The sequence below is a fragment of the Drosophila mojavensis genome, unplaced genomic scaffold (genome assembly GCF_018153725.1).
Source record: "Drosophila mojavensis isolate 15081-1352.22 unplaced genomic scaffold, ASM1815372v1 contig_74, whole genome shotgun sequence".
Lineage (NCBI taxonomy): Eukaryota > Metazoa > Arthropoda > Insecta > Diptera > Drosophilidae > Drosophila > Drosophila mojavensis.
In genome coordinates, this window is record NW_025318899.1 from 24,648,356 (window position 1) to 24,662,474 (window position 14,119).

Below are 14,119 nucleotides of genomic sequence, written 5' to 3' on the forward strand. Positions count from 1 at the left end.
TTAAGCCCTCGATAGATGATTGCATTTCTTGAAATATCAGCTCTTATCTATGAAGAATCGTTTTATTTTTGCTGTTATTTTTAAGCGTTTTATAACGATTATATTGAGTCATAACTCAGTCATGTCTACAAACTGTCCCGGCACGGAAGAATAATGTTAATGTAAATCCAAAAATGAAACTTGTTTCACTTCAGATTCTAGTCGCCAATTTCTTATACATCAACATTTTCAGTTAATAACAGGTTTCTGACTTTAATGGATTCCTACGCTCCCCTAATATTTATTTGATTTGCAAATTCTATTCAATTTCGATTCCAAGGATTTAGTAAGCTAATTTTTATTAAGCTATAAAATACAAAATAAATAAATAAACAAAAAAAAAAAAAAAAAAAAATAAATAAATAAAATAAAATAAAATAAAAATAAAATCGCAATGAAGTACTTGAGGTTGATAACAACTTTTCAAATTATTTTATTTATTTATTTTTTTTTTAATTATTTAACACGACGTTTCGATATCGATATATCATAAAAATTTAATTTCCGTCAATATATATGATCGATGGTATCTCCCATGAGTTTAACATTTTTTCATTTGATTTATGAAATTTTTTGTACAAATAAGAGAAATTTTCAAAGAAATATCTTGCCATTCGCAGGAGGCTTACGATTCGAAGCTGGGCTTTTAAAACGGTCTTTATTCTTCAATTTGATATTGAATTCGTGTGGAAGAATGTAAAAAATGTCCTCATTAATTATTTTCTTGATATCTAGAGTGGGATGCATCACTTTAAGCCCTGTCCTTGCTGTAGCTGAAGCAAGTGCAATGCGAAGGCCTTTGAGAACTTGAACAGCTGTCAAAAAACTTGTCTCGTTTCAAATCGAATTAAGTTCAATTACATTTTCCGGTCTCTGCTGAGCCCCAGTCAGGGGCTAAACGGCTGCTGACGAGCTATACATACATTTTTTCCTAATGGGTTGGGAATGGAAATGAACTCACAGAATAGAGAACACGGCACGAGGACAGCAGACAACTCGCATCCTCTCGCCGATTCCCTCTCCATCGCTCTCACGCACACACGAGCACCCAGCACATGTGTGTAGAATATGGCACACGTGAAAAAAGGTGAGCCAAAGTGTGAAAACATTTCTGATTCATTAAAAATTTAAAAAGTTCAAAGTGTTTTCAGACGCGACCTGTATGCAGTGGAAACGGAACTGCTGACAGCTAACTGGGTGCAGTGCTTCAACAGGCAGCGAGGTTTGTCCACGGCTTTAGAGACCCTTAATGGCGCAGCGAGGTGGCTTTCAAGCTATCAATCTAGAGTTGACGCTATTAAAGCGTAGACCAGATAGTCAGTTGCAGTCAAAGGCGCCACAGAACTTGCAAATCACCAACCACTAAACTGGAGCCCGAAGGAATTGCTGCGGTGGCACTTGTCACGCAAATGTGACCGGAAATTGTTTGGCATGAAATGCGCTCAGAAAGGATTTCGAGGGCGAAATTATTAAAACGTTGCTTTTCATTTGTGGCCAAGTGCTCACAGCGGGCCAGCCAGGCACAAGGCGAAGACAGCTTGAGCAGCAATTGCAGCAGGACGCCTGGCAGGAGGCGGCTGGGGGCTGGGGCCAGGAACTTGGCTTTGATCTGCTGTCGAGATTTTCGGCTTGCCTTCAAACGAAGTGCAGCCGAGCGGCAATAACCACACCTGCGTACATCAAGACGATGGACGATGCGCCAGTTTCCCACTCGCCCATTCGCCCACTCGCCCAATCGTTCAGTCGTCTTGTCGTGCTCGATGGGCGTGTAAGCAACGAGTGAGCGAATGAATGGGCGTTGTCACACTCACAGCTCACGGCTCACGGCTCACAGCTCACAGCTCACAGCTCAGCTAACAGCGCTTGCAGCTCGTGTCCTGGCGCTGTCCTTTTTTGGGCTGAATACTGCCGTCGAATGCACTGAGGCATGTGACAAAACGATAAACACATTGGGGGCGGGTGGGCTGGCGGGCTGGCGGGCTGGCAGGAGGGCGCCGCCTACCGCCTGCATTGTAATCACTTTGACATTTATGCATATCAAGCAAAAGGCGAAACGACAGCAGTGCCTTTATCAAGCAACAGGACAGCCGGGAGGTACAGCAGGCAGGAGGCAGGAGGCAGGTCGTCGGAGGAGCTGTCCTGTGGCCTGCTGCCTCATGCTCATTCAAATGTATCATTTTTAATGATGTCCAAATATTATAATATATATGTATGTGCACTTTGTCATATCTGTGTTCAGATTTCCTTTTCTTTTTATGCTGGTCTGATTTTCATTTCATTTGAAATGCAAATGAAGTAAATACGCATTTATCGAGACAAACCTGCTTTGGCTCTGTTGCCAAATGGGGAAAGAAACTTCAAAGCGCTTTAGAGGGACTTATTCGATTCGCAAGCATTTGTTTAGTCAGTGAAAGTTTTTAATACTCGGAAAAAAGGTAATAGAAATAGATTTATTTCGGCTAGCTCCACACAGAAGTCTATCCAATCAACTGTTGTTGCCATAAAAAATTGATAATACGCTTAGCCTCGGCCAAGTTTAAGGACAAATATTCTCCACCAGCAGGGAGCCCCTTTGGCGTGAGAAGGAGCGTGTCTAACATAATAAAAGGGCGCTAAAAACAATGTAATGAAATAATTTTCATTGTTAAAATGATAACAATATATCAAGCAGACACTGCCACCGACTCCCCAGTGGAGCAGTAGCTCCAGCTAAATGACATTAACAATGCTGCCAGCAACATCAGCGACAACAACAACAACAACAACAACAACAGCATTCACAATAACAACGTTTTACGATGTTGGCTGCGGCTGTCTTGACTGTTTCACAGGCAGGCGGTGCTGGTAGTGGTGACGGTGGATGGCTTTGGGTGGCTGCGGGTGTGGGTGTGGAAAGGATTGTCTGCGTATGCTGAGAATTGTCTAAAGCACATGTTGGACCTGACAAAAAACCAATTTGTTATGCGCTTTACAATTTAACGGCTTCTGATTCGCTCAAATTGGGAAGCCCTGCAACTAGATGCAGTGTGGTGCAGTGTGGTGCGCAGCGTGGAGCGGCACTAATTGCGCGTCTCTCAATGCCAAACACGTGGAACTTCTTGGATTTCTTATTGCGCTAAACTTTCGCATTTAGCCGAGCTCGGCTGAGAGACCCCGCTCAAGACCATTTGTCCAAGCTCATTTGGCCATGTTTATTCATTAATACAACGCCTACACCCAACTGTCCGCCAAGGTAATTGCCTTTGTGATGGCGGTTTACAGTCGCAGCGGGTGCGAGACGAACGAGCCTCGCCTCGAATAAAAGTTAAATTCCCGAATTACGTATACGAGCTGCTCTGCCCTGGTCAGTGCTTGTGGCCGGCTATAGAAAACTTATTCTCCGGCGCATTGCTTCCGCAATTAGGCTCGCTGCTTTGTGCGGCTGAGAATGGAGACCCAAACGAACCCACACAGAGCTCAACTTGGATTATACTACTCGCCACTGTAGAGCGTTCCTTATTGCGCTCCGAGTTACGTACAGTGGGAGTGACGTACAGATGGAGTGTGCATGAAAACGTTTTCGAGTTTGCTTAAATAAATATTTTAGCTATTATGTTTCATATGTCTCTGATTAAATAAATATTTCCTTTATTCTCAGCATTTTGAAATATCATTTTATTTCAAGTTAGGCTAAGCGTATTTCAATTGATATAATTGTTATATATTATTATATATTATTATTATATGCTAAGTACATGGACATTCAATCATAATAAAAATGTTCCCAAATATATCGTCCTTTTTATCCCAATGATTTTCTAAACCAAGTTTTAAACATATTTCAGCTACTATCAATATTTTCCATATGTATATTCACATCACAGTATTAATAAAAACCCATAGTATATCGTTTTTTAATCCCACTGTACCTTAACAGATTTTATAAGCCCAAGCTTAAACATGTTTCAATTGCTATCAATATTTTCCATATATATGTAAGATATATTCACATTGAAATCTGAACAAAATTTTGCCACAATATATCGTATTTTTATCCCACTGTGACTCAACTGATTTTCTGCTGATTTTAGCGCTTCTGTAATTGGAAAATCGTATATAAAATGAAATCAATCAAGTGTGCCAATGTGCACTATTGCGCATTGTGCTCCGCTTTAGACAGACAAACAGACAGACAGACAAGCAGAGGGTTGGCCTATGCCTCTACTGTTGCCTCTACCGTTGTTCCATTGCTGTTGCCATTGCTGCTTCTGTTGGTTTGGCTGGTGCTGTTGCCATTGGTATGCCCAACGCCATTTTGTCTAGCTGTTGAAATTAAGAGAAAAAGAAAAGTTTGTTTTTTCGGTTCTTTATCTCTGACCTCAGTTGATTTCTTTCCTCTTGTTTTATTTTCTCTCTCCCTTTCGCTCTGCTGTTAGTTGCAGCTGATGGCGTTGGCGTTGGCGTTAAATTAATTTGGCCCCTTTGTGCCTTACCATCCCAGCTGCTTCTACACACATTTATACACCTAACACACACACACAAACACTCACACATGCACACAGTCCGCCTCACATACAGCTGTTGAAGCTCTGTCATAAATATTAATGAACTGCTCGTTTAGCCAACATTTATCTCTTTCAATTCATTTTGCATAATTTCTCAAGTTCGACAGCTTAAATCAAAACTTCAGCAGTTCAAACTCACTTCGATTAGTTGTTTTTGCTATTTGTAATTGGCAATGGGCCAATTCAGTCCTCGTAGAATATATATTTGAAATAGATTAATGGTGAGTCGAGCAAGAGTATGCACAATATGAGAAAATATCACATTGTCTCCTCAAATAAGTTTTTACAAATTTTATAAATCAATTTACTCTGTGTAACTTCATGTATCTTGTTGTATGTACAAATTTTATAAATCAATTTACTCTATGTAACTACATATATCTTGTTGTATGTAAATTCAATGTAATATAAATAATATATGGAGCCTCTCGTACATCAGTTGTTATATTCTTCTCTTCATCGCCTTGAGTTTAAGGAATCCTTTTAGGGAATATAAAAAATGTATTCTTCTTGGAAATATTGCAGCTGCTTGTGTTTTGTGTTTTACTTATGACAGTCGCGTGTTCTTCCCAACTTTTTGTCAACTTTGCGCATTTTTAATGAAACCAACTTGAGCGGCAAACAAAGAAGCGGCAAGGCCGAAATCAACAGCTGACGATGACTGCCTAGAGCCGAGTGCCAAATGCTGGAAAATTGTCTGCAAATTGAAAGCGAAATCGGAGCTCATGTTAATAAAACATATGCGGCACTCATACGGCATCATGGGGAAGCCACTCGCAGCAGCCGCATCGCTCGCCAATAATTCTTGCACTATCTTAGTAGACCTCATGAAAGAAGTGCATACAAAGCCGCAGTCTCTGTTGGGAGGGTGGGTGCATGTTCTGGAGCTGGCCTCGCCCAGTCTCGCGCCCTCGTGAGCTCGCCAAGTGTGTCCGCAAAGTACACACAAAATTTACCAGAGTGTGCAAACGACAGACAACACTGGGCGGGGGCAGAGGTCGGGGGGGAACAAGCGTAGTCTATGCATGTCGGTTTTGCCGCTTTTAGGCGGCGAGCAGAGCTCGACCGAAAACATTTTGCGGCCAACTACAATAAAATAAAATAACTTGACTAAAATGCGACAAGAAAATTGTATTTCAACAATGGAAAGCGATTGCGGCGAAAACTACAATAAAATGTCGCTAAATTAGACATGAAGACAACCGCAGCCGCAGCAGCCGCTCGGCTCGGCTGCTGGAGAGCGGGGGGAGCAGTTCCACTTCACAATTGTGGGTCCAGCTTTTTGCATCGGGTTCAAGATGAGTTGGATTGTTAATAACTAACTAAAGGACTCATATAAAAACAAGCAAGAGCATTACAGCCGGGCGCTATCGACTCCATAATACTCATTCCCAGTCCCATGTATGAGATTTTGCTTTTGGTAAAAAAGTCAAAAGTCTGCAGTTACTTAACTGTTTCATGTTGGAGGTTTGTTTTAGAGTAAACTGTTGAACTATAAAAAGAGCAGCTTATGCGATTCTCCCTTGCACTTCACTTTGCATAGCCAGATATATTTCGGACTGTCTACAGAAAGAGTTTACTATAAAGTATCATCTCAATTTGGGGATTAAGCTTCAAAGAGGCGTTTTTGAATCCACGGTAAATGAGAGGTCAATTATCAAAATAGATATAAGTAAATATTTATCTTAAGGATTGTCAGCCCGTGTATATGCTCTAAGCATATTTATTTTCTCGATATATGCCTATAATATAAATGTATATAATATAACATTCATTTCCCTATTTGCCACGGCCGTAAAGAGAGCTTTGTGAAGCTCTCAACATTTAGGAGGGGAGAGCGGATACACTAGAAAGACAACCTTGCTGACTGATAACCCCACCCTTAGTAAATGCTATTCCAGCGCATTAGAAAATGATGACACAATCTTATAATCTTTTATGAGTCAAATATGACCACAGATGCAGGCCAAATTGGCGCTCTTAGTCACGTATATGCTTTCGAATTACATTTAGCAATACCCTTTCGCGATAAATAATATGCCATTAGGAAAAGCCGTTGTCCGTTAACGGGCGCAATTGAATTACTCTCAGTCTTATTAGCTGGTCTCGAGAACTATGAGATTATCTTGAGATTGGGGCGGGAACACGCTCCACCTCGTCTGTACACAACAATTGTCGCCGTTAGACGTGACAATAACAGAAGTGTCGACAACGCTAAAGGCCAACACAGGAGCAGGAGCAAGGAGAGAGAGTAGGAGCAGAAACACCTTTACTTTGTGTCTTGGAATTTGCACAGGAATTTCCCATTCCCGTTTCCTCAGCTGAGTTTAGAGACAGAAATAATTGTAGGACGAGCGGTCCTTAGCGAAACTTATTCTCAGGTACTTTCAGCTCACCTGGGCGCAAAGCATTTTCACAGTTCGCTCGCTGCAATTTTAACAATTTTATTAAATTGAATTTATATCATTTACACGCTTGTCGACTTCGAGTCTAACGCGGCGGCGCCTCCACCACGTGCCTATTAATTTCGCGCTTACATTTTATGTGGCATTTCGCAGGCTTTCCGACTCGGATGTGCACGTCCTTAACTTTTTCCTAGGCACACAGACGCTTTCGAAATTTCTGCTTTCATGGTTATTGATGCGGGTGAAATTTAATTGGTCGATTCAAGCCAAATGTATGTGTCACTCTGCAACACCGTCTCTCGGCCTGTCGGTCTGCTGTCTGTGGAGTGGATGGTGCGATGCGGATACCGCGCTTCGACCATTGTACATTTTACTGTCTGATTATTAGATCAAATTCAAGTCTGATTGCGATTAGCGTTGGGCATCTTTTGAAGAATTTTTGTAGATTGCCATAAACTTACTTCATTGATTTTTTTCTGTTGAAGTCAGCTGCCTTTCTAACAAAATAAATAAAATAAATATATATATAAATATATTCTCTTAATGAAGAAATTAAAGTTTATATATTATTTAAACACACAATTTTTTTAATTTTGTAAAGTAGACAATGAATTGGCATTTACAGTAAAAATGCAAAAATTAATTATACAAATAAAAATATACAAAACAAGTAAACTGAGACTGCTCGACTACGAGATCCCCTGAACCCTGCCAGCAACTGATATTTCAATAATTATTCGCACATGCACACACACACGCACACACACAGGCATACGCACGCACGCATAAACACGCATTGGCTGCAGTGGTGGCGTACTATGAGAACTTAATTGTTAAATAACTTCTTGTGAATGGACTATATATCATGAAACTTTCAGATTATGAGTATAACATAGATATGCATGTATTTGCCAACGCACAAGTCTCTAGTATTTCAAATACGTCTTTTACAAATATGTGGGTGAGGAGGTGGCTATATGGGTGGGAGATAAATTTTGACAAAAATCGAAATTGTATAAAATGAATACAAGAATATATATAAAATTTGGAGACTTTAGCTAAGTATATATATATTCTTCATCAGGATGACGAGCTGAGTTGATTTAGCCCTGTCCGCTCGTCGGTATGAAAGCCTAGATCTCAGAAGTTATAAGAGCTAGAGTGCTGATATTTGGCATGCATATTCGTGTATACCATACTCAGTACACGTCAATCGATTAGAATATCAGGTTGGAGGGTTCAGGATAACATCTAATCGAGCAGTCTCGACTACTTGCTTGTTTAAAAATGTCAATAGAATCCTTTTTCAGTCCATCTATCTTTTGCTTGATTTAGATTGATTTTTGTGTAGAATAAAAATATGTATCTATTCAGGCTGAGAACAGAAGGTTTATTCAGTAGAACAGAGACTGCCTATTGTGGGAGGGCAAACTTTAAGCGAACTGCCACGCGTGCCAGTGCTTCAAATTTGTTTAAATAAAAAAAGTTTTCTTATTTCACGCTAAGCGAAAAAGGAGTAAAACCCAAGCAGTAGTCAAACAAATAAGTAAAGGGAAACTTTGACGCCGATACAATTTCGTAAAATGTCGAAAACTGTGATTGCACCGCCTCCACCGAGTCTCGCACCGCCGCCGCAGCTCGAATGGCTGTGAATAAGACTTTCCCAGCGAGCAACTTTGAGTAAAATGTAAATACTTTTTCGGGCAAATATTATTACAATTCCAAACGGCTGATGCCAGAGATACTAAGTAAACCGTGCGGCGCACAGTGAGCGAGAAGTCGACGGAAATGCTTAAAATCACAATCGCTAGACTTGAATCGGCTTAGAGGGGCTGGGTGAGTATCAATATAATCTCTATTTAATGTGCTGATGCTTCATTATAGTCATACAGGGCTTAATCTTTGCCAAGTATTTAGTCGATGTGACTTGTGCAGCATAATTAAAGTGCCCATTCGATTAGCCGGAACTGCGTTGCATAATCATCTAAAGCTCCGCGCGCTGCACACGGCCCACATAAAAATTCATTGGCCAAATATTTCGCACACGCCGCGTGACGCTCGACAAACTGCAATGCGATAAACTTGAAGTGTCTGCAATGACGACAACGATAATGGTGGCAACGAGAATGACCACATGGCCATTGGTCGGCACCGGCAATGACTAGAACATGCCCGGCACGGACATCGATTACCAATTTGAGGGCCGGCTGCAGATGCGGCGCTTGGCTTTGGTCTCCGGGCAGCCGAGCAGCCGGGCAGCCGGGCTGTCGAGCTGCCATATTGCGGCTGTCAGTGGTAGCGCCGGGCCATATTAATCTGGTTAATGATGAAACTGAATCAGCATTTTAAACGAGCCACTGCACAATGAAGTGTCCGCCAGGATGCTGCTCTCTGCTGTGTCGCATAGACGGCCGAGCCTGCAAATAAATTAGCTGTGGCTTCACCTCCCCCCCGACCGCTGGCAATAAAGCTGGGTAAACTTCCCTTCTGCTGGCCTTACTAAGCTTTAACGTAACTCTATCCTCTTGGCCCATAAAAACACAACGATTCGCGCAGCCTTTAGTCCTTTCGCAACATGGTCACTATTGAGATTTATGATTCATATGATGATGTCCATGTCGTATCTTCACTTACACTCAGGGCTTACTCCATGAATACGCTTACTACGGTAAGCATGCGAATACATATTTACTCCATTGATACATATGTTGGATTAATCGTTTCTATAGGTAATGCGAATTGACAAAGACAACAACTAAAATAAAAACTCAATGAATATTCAATTTTCAACAATCTATCCTTACAGTCCATGTTATACTTACATTCCCATGTTGGGTTTATACTTACATTCCCATGTTGGGTTTAATAAAGTCGAGAAACTTAAAGCCCACGATCATTTACTGATCTCGACGCCTCCACTCCAGCATTGATAAGACTTTATGGTTTAATGTACAGAGTCAGCCTTCCACACTAAATTGTATTGATAATAATTAAGTTCCCACTTTACAATAAAATATGTGAAATATCCAAGAATAAGTAGTTGCAGGAAACGAAAGTAAACGTCTCCAGTAGGCACTGGTAAAATACTCTCAATAGGTTCCCATGCTCAAATCAATATATTACTTGTGCTACTCCAGAAAGAAAGATCCATAAAGCAACGCGATTTTTAAATCTGCTGGACCAATTTTCATGGTTTTTAATTTGTTCGATTTGTCTCCACCCCTAATAGCAGAATATATCCTAATAATACTGAAAATTGAGTTGTAATTTTTATACTCTGAACCATTTGAAAATGGGAAATCAGTATAATGGTTTTCTTGAAATATATGTATGTAACAGGCAGGTGGAAGCATGGCAGTCCCCATAAAGTATATATATTCTTGATCAGGATGACGAACTAATTCGATTTGTCCCTGTCTGTCAAACTGTATGTCCGTCTGGTCGTATGTTTGAACGCATCAAACTCAGAAGATATAAAAGTTAGAGACATAAAATTTTTTATTCAAATATTATGCCGATATCGATTTTAGATGCAAAAATTGATAACTCTTCCTGTTATTTTTTATAGATTAAAAACATTATCGAAAATAAGCTATTTAATTATACCTCCAATATCTTTAAAGCTAAAGTTTCCAAATTTGATATGTAAATTCATATGTATTTTATAGAATTCAGATTTTTGTTATAATTCACCCTCTCACCCACACCTTTGTAAAAGGCGTATTTCAAATACTGGAGATTTGTGTTTTGCACATATACGCACTTTAATTTTATAATGACGATCTGAAAGTACATCCACAAGTAAGCCGACATAGCAGCCCATGCGTGTTTATGCGTGTGTGCCTATATGTGTCTGTGAGTGTGTGTGTATCTCTTTTGTAAGGAGAAAGACGCAAAGAATTATTCAAATATCAGTTGCTTGAAGGGTTCAGGGGATTTCGTAGTCGAGCAGTCTCGACTACAGCTTTCTTACTTGTTTGTCTTGGTTTTTATGAAAATATACAAACTTAAAAAATATCGAAAGATCTTGACTTTCACATTTCAAGACAATAGCTTCATAGAAAAACGGATATTGCAGGAAGCCTCAATAGTCTTTCCTATTCATGAGGATTACAAATGATTTAAAGATTTTCCCATAATTTGCAAATATCCTTTATAGTAATGCCTTGCTCTAGTCTTTGCCTTTTTGCAAATTCAACATGGAATTTCATGTAGGTCTTTAAAGCAAACAGATTTTTGGGTTTTATATGTACGTATGAAATTGCGCCCTTTCCATGCACAGAAAAATTGCTCAATTATTCAAACGAATTTCACGCATTTAATTGTGTAAATTTAGCCAGGCATGACATGCACGCCGGCTGGTCACCCCAATTGGGAGCCCTGCTCAGCTCAGCTCCTCCGGCGGCCAGGCGTGCGCACGGCCAGTGGGCATTGCGAACGGGAGGGGGCGGGGAGGGTGTTCTGGCTAACGGTACGTAACGTCATAATCACCCCGAAGCGCACGTAATTGGCCAATCAATTGTGTCATTGTTCGCATTTATAACGCGGCCTACGCCGTGATTTATGCGGCGATGTGGGGAATACTGGAACTGAAGTCCAGACGGAACGTTGAGTTGTGTTGTTGCGAGTGTTAGGCCTAGGTCGAAGCTAGCGTGGGAGTTACGTGGAGTTACGGAAATGCATGAGCCGCTGGAGATCTTGAACAACAGAAGTTTTTATGCTGTTGCGGGTCTGTTTTCTGCTCTTCTTCTTCTCTTTTACTTTTGGCTGCAACTTTGTAACAAATGCACAGAAAGAATGACAACTACTGCTTCCGCTGGGCTGTGGGCAATGTGGGGCGGGTGGTGCCAGCACCACTGCCGGCTGTCACATCGAAAAATTACATGCCTAGCGCAAAAGTTTTGCCTCTTCATTATTCGAACATCAAGTCGAGCTGGAGCGGCAAGTCGACACGAGTTGCGGTTTGCAATTTTTCTTTGGCTTCCCCCGGGCCGCCCGATCCCTGCCTGCATTTCGCCACAGCCAGACAAAGTGTGAAACGAGGCAAAAAACTTCTCGAGCCGCACATTCCGGGCGTCTCAGACAGCCAAGGCGTGCCAAAAAATTATACACTGCATTTTAATCACAATTCAAATCAACGAAATCATCGTCGTTATTCCAGCAGCAGCAGCAGCAGCAGGAGCAGGAGCAGCAGCAGCTGTCGCAGCGCGTTAAAACACGTCGCCTGTATGTGAAAAATGGAAAAATGCCACTTGGGCAAAACTTTTCTTCACTTTTCCCACGTAAACGCGATGCCGCTGTTGTTCCTCATTAACTTGCTGAGCGCCAGTCGATTGCAGAGCGAGAAAGGGCCTCCCTCTAAGATGGAGCAATGTTTGATTTCCTGTTCCATCTGCTTATTTATTTGTCAAACTGACGATCAAGAGATCTATCTCCCATTTCTTCAACTTCCATAGACAAAGTAATCAGTGCAATTCATTTATACTTTCAATTTTAACTAATATAGGATTAGTCTATGTTAATATTAGTATATTGTTATCGTATATTGTTTCGTTTGAATCGAAAATAGTATTTTTGAAACACAAAGGCACATTTTTATGCATAAAGCCAAGAGAGGCACTTGTCTGATACAGAGGTGTACGAGTATGGGAAGCGAGTGTGGAATGGAATGGCTGTGTCGATCTGCTGTAATAATTTTGTTTAATGGTCGTAGCTTTTCACTCTGCACAGGTAAGTACCTATCAGCGTAATTAAATTGCGCAGGTAAAGTTTACCTTGTAGTTTGCTCACTCCAGGCGCAGTTCGCTGCAGTCCAGCGATGGAAATATGATAAATTGCGGCTCTTACAGGCGGCTGCAGTATACCAGTAGCCAGGCAGCCCAGTAGCCTGGCAGCCCAGTAGCTTGGCAGCAGACGGGCAACATTTGCCGGCACATAAATTCAAAAAGAGCCGCTATTGCTGCTAACCAAATCTTAATTATAAATCTAAGGAAGCACTTGGAAAAAATTACCGCAAGCGCAGTGCGGTGTGCTGCGACCGAAGTTGCAGAGGAAGACAAAAAAATGGGAGAAAAAAGAGAAAAATAGAGAGAAGCGAGTACAAAATGAAATGATGATTTAATAGAATGGTCTGCGGGCACCGCCAGCTGGTTGGCTGAGCCGAATGAATGGGCAAGACGAGCCAGCGGAAATGACTCCATAAGCTGCTGCAACCATAAACCGGAAGTTAACAGACTTTTGCTGATGTGGCAGTTTTCGTGCTGCTGCCTCCGCTGGGCAAGGGGCAAGGGGCAAGGGGCAAGGGGCAAGAGGGAAGTGGCAGTACGGGACACGGGCGAAGGACACCCGGCCAGGGACACAGGCACCGACACGGACACGGCGGGCAGTCTGCGAAATTGTGACAGCGCATGGCCGCAGGATAATCAAATAATTTTTTTTCTATTTTTTTTATTTTTGCTCATCGTCTTGCCGCCTCTCTCACAATTGCAGGCATCTTTTTTGTGGCTTCATTCTGAAGGCTCCCGCTGTGTGGCACTGGCTGGCTGGCTGGCCGGCTGGCTCGTTAAATTATTGTGCAACATTGCCACAAAATGCTAATTGCCGCACGATACGATCAAGGCACCGCACAGGCATACAGTCATGGTGCCCCTCGGCCCGTTGTTCAGGAGAAAACTTTTTCAAATTGCAGCTGTCAATGAATTTTGCTTTGCTATTGACAGTTTCATTTTCTACTTCTGCAGACGCCCGACTCTCTGTCCGCCTTATCGCAATGTGTCAAGCTATGCTACATTTTACTTGCACTTGCCCAATAAATCACACGAATTCGTGACGACCCAAAGATTTATCGAAAAACTTGTGCTTAACTCGCTCAGTTATCTTGCAGTACGTTAATAACGATATTTTTCGTTTCGCACTCCATCCTGAAAGCCCCTTCAATTTTATTATGCTCTCATAAATTGTTGCTGCAATTTTCCGGCTATTAAAATGTTCACGCCATTTTCATGGCGCATAAGCGAGCAATTGTTTGCTCAATTTCATTTCACGCTTAAAAAGTTATAAAGCCAATACTCTATGAAAAAAAGGAATTATTATAGTTGCATTGTTCAGGATTTTAAGTATTGTGTTTAAGTT

General features: G+C 41.4%; 1 long non-coding RNA gene across 1 annotated transcript; it reads left to right on the plus strand.

The window, feature by feature from the left end:
* The first annotated feature begins 12,462 nt into the window (after positions 1-12,462).
* LOC122757498 lies at positions 12,463-13,832 on the plus strand. Its single transcript, XR_006357553.1, has 2 exons — positions 12,463-12,718; positions 12,784-13,832. It is a non-coding gene; the product is annotated as an uncharacterized LOC122757498 (long non-coding RNA).
* Positions 13,833-14,119: the final 287 nt, after the last annotated feature.